This window comes from Malus sylvestris, chromosome 17 (genome assembly GCF_916048215.2).
Source record: "Malus sylvestris chromosome 17, drMalSylv7.2, whole genome shotgun sequence".
Lineage (NCBI taxonomy): Eukaryota > Viridiplantae > Streptophyta > Magnoliopsida > Rosales > Rosaceae > Malus > Malus sylvestris.
Genome location: NC_062276.1, coordinates 15,193,686 through 15,200,661, shown reverse-complemented (window position 1 = coordinate 15,200,661; position 6,976 = coordinate 15,193,686). Strand labels below are relative to the sequence as shown.

The following is a 6,976-nucleotide window of genomic DNA, read 5'->3' as shown; positions in this document are numbered from 1 at the left end:
GGGCACTCCCAATGAAGCCTCTCAAAATACTCAGCTTTCTTCCCTCCTAATAATACCTATGCAAACCAGCCACACAAGAGCAAGAGTATCTCATATCATCAGGGTCAAAAGTAAAAGTATCCCATATCATGCTTTCTCCCTGTCTTTTCCTTTGCCCTTATTCTTACCTGCAAGACAAGGAGAAAAAGAGCAATCAGTCAGCACTTGGAATCAAGCTTCCAGTCAAGAACTGACTGCCTGGAACCCCTTGCCTAATTACTTACCTGGCATTGCTCTCGAGTACTCATCTTCAACATCTTATGCTTCCAGAAAAGATACCACATATGTCTGAGGAACAGATAGGGCGAGTGAGAAGGATACAAGGAAGCATGTGGAGACAAGCACAACAGAACACATGCCGATTCATTTATTACTTCGTCAACAACAAAAGTATCCCATATCATCAAGGTTGAACGCACTCTTGATTTGATGGACTTGTTTTGACCCTCAAATTCTTGAGTCGGCCTTATACTCTGGAGGAAACCAGAAAACCCTCCAGCCCAATTCAAGAATAAGCCTGTGGAAAGTTACTTCTTCAAAAGCAAAAGTATCTCATATCATCTCTTCTCCATTTGCTTCTCCTTATCCTTGTTGCTGTTTACGACACAATGAGAAAGAGAACAATCAACCGGAAGCCGAAGTCAAACCTCCGATCCAGGTTGCTTGCTTGGAAGTCTGATTGCTTACCTTGTCTGTTACCTCTTTCGGCAAATCTCCTAGCTCGGCGACTTGGGGGACTCCTACTATAGGGTTTTGTATCGCACTTGACCAAGCCCGAAACTACAAGTAAGCTTCAAGTAAAATTGATACATTACCTTGTGCATCTTCATCGATTAAAGATACCACCCATGGATGGAGGAAAAGTACTTCCAGAGAAGATACCACATCTACCGTATGAGACAGATAAGGTAAGTAAAAATGATACCACACTTCAGTACTTAGAAGTTTCGTGATTACTCAATGGCTTGGATCTTGCAAGTCCCCAACCGATGAGCTTCCCTCACTCGGGAACTTAGGGGACCACTGTTTGTACCATACTTGACCAATCCCGAAACTACTGATCAAACCGTCAAACTTATTTGTACACACTCCAAGATTACATACGTAAAAAATTGTAAAAAACAAACATTCAGATATTACGTAACGGAACAAAAGTTTTCGATGGTTATAAACGAAAAATCACAATTTAACAATTATTTTAGCTCTGATTTTGATGATTTTTTACAGCTACACTCCTCTACCCTATAAGAATGTAATGAATAAATTTGATCTTTAATTTAAAATATTTACACTAGTGGATACCACAAAATCTTATTTTATACTTAATAGAAGTATAATATTAACTCTTAAGTGTTTGTTTAATCTACTGTTTTGACGCAATATGCATTCTACGAAACTTTTTTCAACGATCCAACCGTCAAACTTATTTATACACACTCCGAGATTACATACGTAAAAAACAAGCATTCAAAGATTACGTAACGGAACAAAAAATTTCGACGGTTAAAAATGAAAAACCACAATTTAATGGTTATTTTAGCTCCGATTGTGATGATTTTTTACAGCTACACTCCTCGACCCTATAAGAATGTAATGAATAAATTTGATCTTTAATTTAAAATATTTAAACTAGTGGATACCACAAAATCTTATTTTATACTTGATGGGGAAGTATAACATTAACTCGTGTTTGTTTAATCTATTGTTTTGATGTGATACGCATGCTACAAAACGTTTTTCAACGATCCAACCGTCAAACTTGTTTGTACACACTCCGAGATCGCATATGTACAAAATCGCAAAAAACAAACATTCAGATATTAGGTAACGGAACAAAAGTTTTCCATGGTTATAAACGAAAAATCACAATTTAACGATTATTTTAGCTCTGATTTTGATCATTTTTTATAGCTACACTCTTCGACCCTATAAGAATGCAATGAATGAATTTCATCTTCAATTTAAAAATTTTATACTTCATGGAAGTATAACATTAACTCTTAAATGTTTGTTAAATCTATCAATTTGACAGGTTATGCATTCTTTCAACGATCCAACTGTTAAATATATTTGTATATACTCCGAGATAGCATGTGTAAAAAATCGCAAAAAAATAACATTCAGAGAACCGTCCAAAATTTTGCTTTGTTCATGTCGGTTATATTCGATAGGGCCATGAGTGAAAAAAAAATATTTAAAACATGTGTTTATTTATTTATTTTTAATCAACATAACATTTTAAAATAATACAATCAGACATGGTAGAGTACACTAGATGTTCATGTATGTTTATGTGCCAGACAATGTGCTTTATGACGGATTGAAAAAAATTGTTTGAATTTCTTCGTATCTTGCTTGCCTATGAGAGGAGCATAATCCTTATTACAAAAATGGTAGAGCTTCAGATTGTAGTATGTTGTTATTATTCTCTCATAAAGTTTATGGCTTGTGGGAATTGGGTTCATTAGACTATAGAGTCATGAGTGAAAAAAAAAATTATTTTAAAAATGTGTTTATTTATTTATTTATAATCAATATAATATTTTAAAATAATAAAATTTTTATTTCTGTCGGTTATAACCGCCATAATACTAAAATAATAACCGCCAGAAAGTAAAATAATAAAATAGTCAAATTTTGTCGGTTATAACCGCTACCATTAACTTAAAAACCATCAGAGTCTGTCAAAAATATTAAAAAAAAAAGGATTAAAAAATAGTGTCAGATATAATCGACAAGATATTTTTGATATCCGCCAATAAATATCCGCTAGGAATTTATGTCGGATATAACCGACAGGATTTTTCTAATATCCGCCACTAATTAAATGATGTGTCGAATATAATTTATCCGATATGATGTTTCTAATATCCGCCACCTAAAGCTAATATTGACATAATTTGTCTGTGCAGCTTCACTACCAAATAATTTTCTCCATTGTTGGTCCGCATCAATTCCCTACCTCGGACAATCCTTGAGAATGTTCCAAGCATGATGCAACTTAAAAGCTTGATTTTTTTGGTGTAGTTCTTATCTTGTAAATTGTCATTGCTTTGTCACCCTATGCAAGAAATACATAAAAACAATTAGTTGCAAAATAATATTATGTACATGATAAATAAAATTTCAACAAAGAAACTCACAACTTCTGTGGCACTCCTTCCACTAGCCATGTCAACCACGGCTCTCTTCAAGCTTCTCTTCCATAAAGTGCACGCTTTGTTGATAACCTTCCACTGATCGTAAACGCCACCACCTTCCATTCGGCCAGCGTTGGAGTTTTCATTGAACTTATCAATGATTTACCCCACAAAACCTTTTTATTTTGATTTGTGCTAACGGCACTATCTTCGCTAATAGAAACTGATGCCAAGCATAAAGCAACATCTTCCTTAAAGGTCCAATTACGACCTCTAATATGATCTTTTGCCACCTTGAAAATTTTGAAAATGCAAAGAAATGGTAGAAAGAAAATTGGAAGAATTGTAGGAGAAAAGTGAGTTTTGTGTGAATGTTTGAATAAATACATAGGTATTTATAGAGTTTTTAGATGAATTTTGAGTTAAATAATTTTTTTTAGGCTTTTAGCTAAAATAGTCCTTGAGATTTGCATAACACATCACTTTGGTCCCTGAGATTGAAAATCAGTAGAAATGGTCCCTGAGTTTATCCACCATCCATTATTATGTTCATTCCGTTAAAACCTCCGTTAAGTGTCCCAGAGCTCTTGGCCGGAAGTTTGGGCAATTTTCAAAGCTTCGTAACTCAATCGTTTCTGAACCAAATTCAACCCATAATATATCAAAATAAAGATAGGAAAGTGTAGAACAAGATATACCTGTTGGAAGCCCAATGGTTGCCGGAAAATAGCTTGAAAGGTAACTGGTCAGTGGCAAAACTGAAAAACTCGTCGGAAACTGGGTAAAAAAAGTAGTTGTTGGATTCAATAAATATATAAATATAAAACTGAAAAAAAAAATTGATCCAAAGGCCCAATTGATTCAAGCTGTTCGATAAAAAAAGTAGTTGTTACTTGCTGACGCAAGTGGCTGACATGCCCATGTGGGTTGGGCCATGCCGTTGCCTGCCCTTGGCGCGTTGCTCCCATGTGAGCGTCCGACCTTTGCGTCTGGCATTCAAGCGCCCATTTCCACTCTCACTGGTGGACCCCACACATTTCTTTGGGCTATTTCTTGGCCGGAATCTGGTATTTTTTTCCGGTTTTAGCTTCTAACTTCAAATTAGAACTAGGGTTGGAAAGGATTGGGAGGGGGAATATAAAGGAAATTATAGGTTTTACTCTAAGGGGTGGAGTTGGTCTTATGGTGGAAAAAACCAAAAAGACAACTTGTATTTTTTTTTGTTAAAGTCAAACTATACTCGGAAAATAAACAAAAAGAATACAACCAAAATGAAAAAAGATTTGGTGCAAATGGTCCCTCATCATATTTCCACCTCTTCGTTTCAACCTTTTGTTTTCTTTGGAAATAGAGAGACAACAATATGGGACTAACTATGGTACACACATTTATCTAATATATATATATACACACACACACACACACTAAGGAGAGGGGGTGAACTTAGCCTCACAATGAGCTAGCAATAATATGGTTCAAATTCGCCTTTGGCGAGAATCGAACCTAAGATCTCTCATTTACAAGTGAAGAGAAATATCACTAAACCGTAATACTAAGTGACATTTATTTAATATATTTAACATCTAACAATTAAGTATGCAACCAAAAAACAAAGAATATATCCTATTTAAGTACATATAACTATTAAATAATTTGTGTATTAAGTAAATGCATAAACACTAGTACTAACCAAACACATGACTTTATCAATTAGTCATTGTCATGTACTATAATAAAAACTAGTTATAAAGAACTAGTCAATACGAGTATTAAGTAAATACAGGAACACTAATCAAACATCTAACGAATACGGATGAATAATCCCAAACATGAATATGAAACATCTCATCACAAGAGAAACGAAATTTTCTTCCCATTTCTATTCAATTTCCATATCATTAGCCTAAATAATTCTTAGATTTTTCTGTAAACCTAGGTTTGCGTCTAGTGTTCAATTTGGGGGTTTCTGTTAATTAGGGGTTTTAGTATTGATGTATGAACTATGCCAAGTCGCCAACGTCACTTAAATGTTGTTGGGTAGACATGATTCAATCAAAGATGTCGGTTGCCATGATTTATTTGTGTTGAAGGTGTCGAATTGGTTGGCTTTCAAAATGCAGATTTGGTAATTGCATTTTTCCGTTGGGTCAGCATTGACTAGACAACTATGTAACAAGAAGTAGAGCTTGAAGAAAAATAAGATACATTGAACATAATTTGGGTTGCGTTTATAAATATAATTTTATTTTTGTAAGTTTTGTGGGGCTTAAGTTATCATTTTATATTGAGATATATAAGTCATTTGGTTGTAATACAACGATATTATTTACACTAATGAATGAGGGATTGAGCTAAGCTACACAATGAATTAGTTATAATAATATGGCTTAAATACGTCTTAGGCTAAATAAGTTGGAATAATTAATTTTTATATGGAGTGTATCAAACAATAAGCAGAATGCTAATAAAAAAATGAAAAAAAAAATTCATTTGTTATTTTGTCAATGTCATGGATAAAGAACCAGTTAACAATTGATGGCCATGGTGACGTAGTATGTCCAAATCAAACTTTCTCTATTGTTCAACCACTTAAGCCAGTAATTAATGAAACTCAATTGTATGCTTAATTGTGTAGTAAGAAAGATGTAGGAGCAAGTATGGAGAGTCATGAAAGCACAAAACCCAGAAATGTGCTAGTTTGAAGACAACAAAATACTTGTGCAACTATATATGGAGAAAACGAAAAGTAGAAATGTGCACGTAAGTTGATAGCAGGAAAAATACGCTAATAGCTAGTTGGTAATATAGCGAAAAAATTAAGAAATGTATGGCGTGCACGTATATTGCAGATAACTAGCTAAAGAGATATAGCAGAAGAAACCACGCAGATTTCGAGGGTTACAAATATATAAGGAGGCTATACAATCATAATCCTATACTAATGCCTATAAACAAGGGAAATCAGACTAAATAAGTAAGCGAATAACTATATATCAAATTACAATATTGACATAACCAATCTGAGATAACTTCCTTAGCACTCCCCCTCAAGTGGGAGTGTATGTTATTGACACCCAACTTGCTGAGTAATGTCTCAAACTATGTCCAACTCAATGGCTTTGTGAATATGTCAATTACCTTATCAATTGTTCGTATGTAAGCTGCACATATCATCCCTCCTCGGACTTTCTCTGTTACTAGGTGATAATCGATCTCTATATGCTTTGTGCGTTCATGAAATATGGGATTCGAAGCAATATGTAGTGCCGCTTGATTTTCACAAAACGACATGACTGGTTGTGGGTGACTCACCCTCATATCGTTCAAGATATTCTTCAACCATGTAATCTCGCAACATGTAGTGGCCATAGAACGATATTCAACCTCTGCATTGGAGCGAGATACGGTAGTTTGTTTCTTTGTTTTCCAGGAAATCGATGCTTGACCAAGAAGAACATAATAATCTGTTATCGACCTTCTGGTATCCTTGCATCTAGCCCAGTCGGCATCGCAAAATGCCTTCAATTGTAATGTGCCCATAGAAGGCAGGAGGATACCTTGCTTAGGTGCATTTTTGATGTATTTAAGGACCTTATATGCTGCCTTAAGGTGTGGTTGTCGAGGTTTTTCCATGAATTGACTTAACATATGAACCACATAGGCTAGGTCAGGCCTTGTTATGGTTAGGTAGATTAGTCTACCTACAAGCCGTTTGTATGGAGATGCATCACTGAGTAGCTTCTTTTCCGTTTGTGTTAGAGAGATGTTTTGATCAACCAAAAATCGTGAAGGTTTGG

The 6,976-nt window shown here is 34.8% G+C and overlaps 1 long non-coding RNA gene across 1 annotated transcript; it reads right to left on the bottom strand.

Moving 5' to 3' along the window:
- Positions 1–2,661: 2,661 nt before the first annotated feature.
- LOC126609775 (uncharacterized) lies at positions 2,662–4,486 on the bottom strand. The gene is made up of 2 exons (XR_007618272.1): positions 3,183–4,486; positions 2,662–3,100 (listed from the first exon to the last, which is right to left on the bottom strand). It is a non-coding gene; the product is annotated as an uncharacterized LOC126609775 (long non-coding RNA).
- Between the last annotated feature and the right edge of the window lie 2,490 nt (positions 4,487–6,976).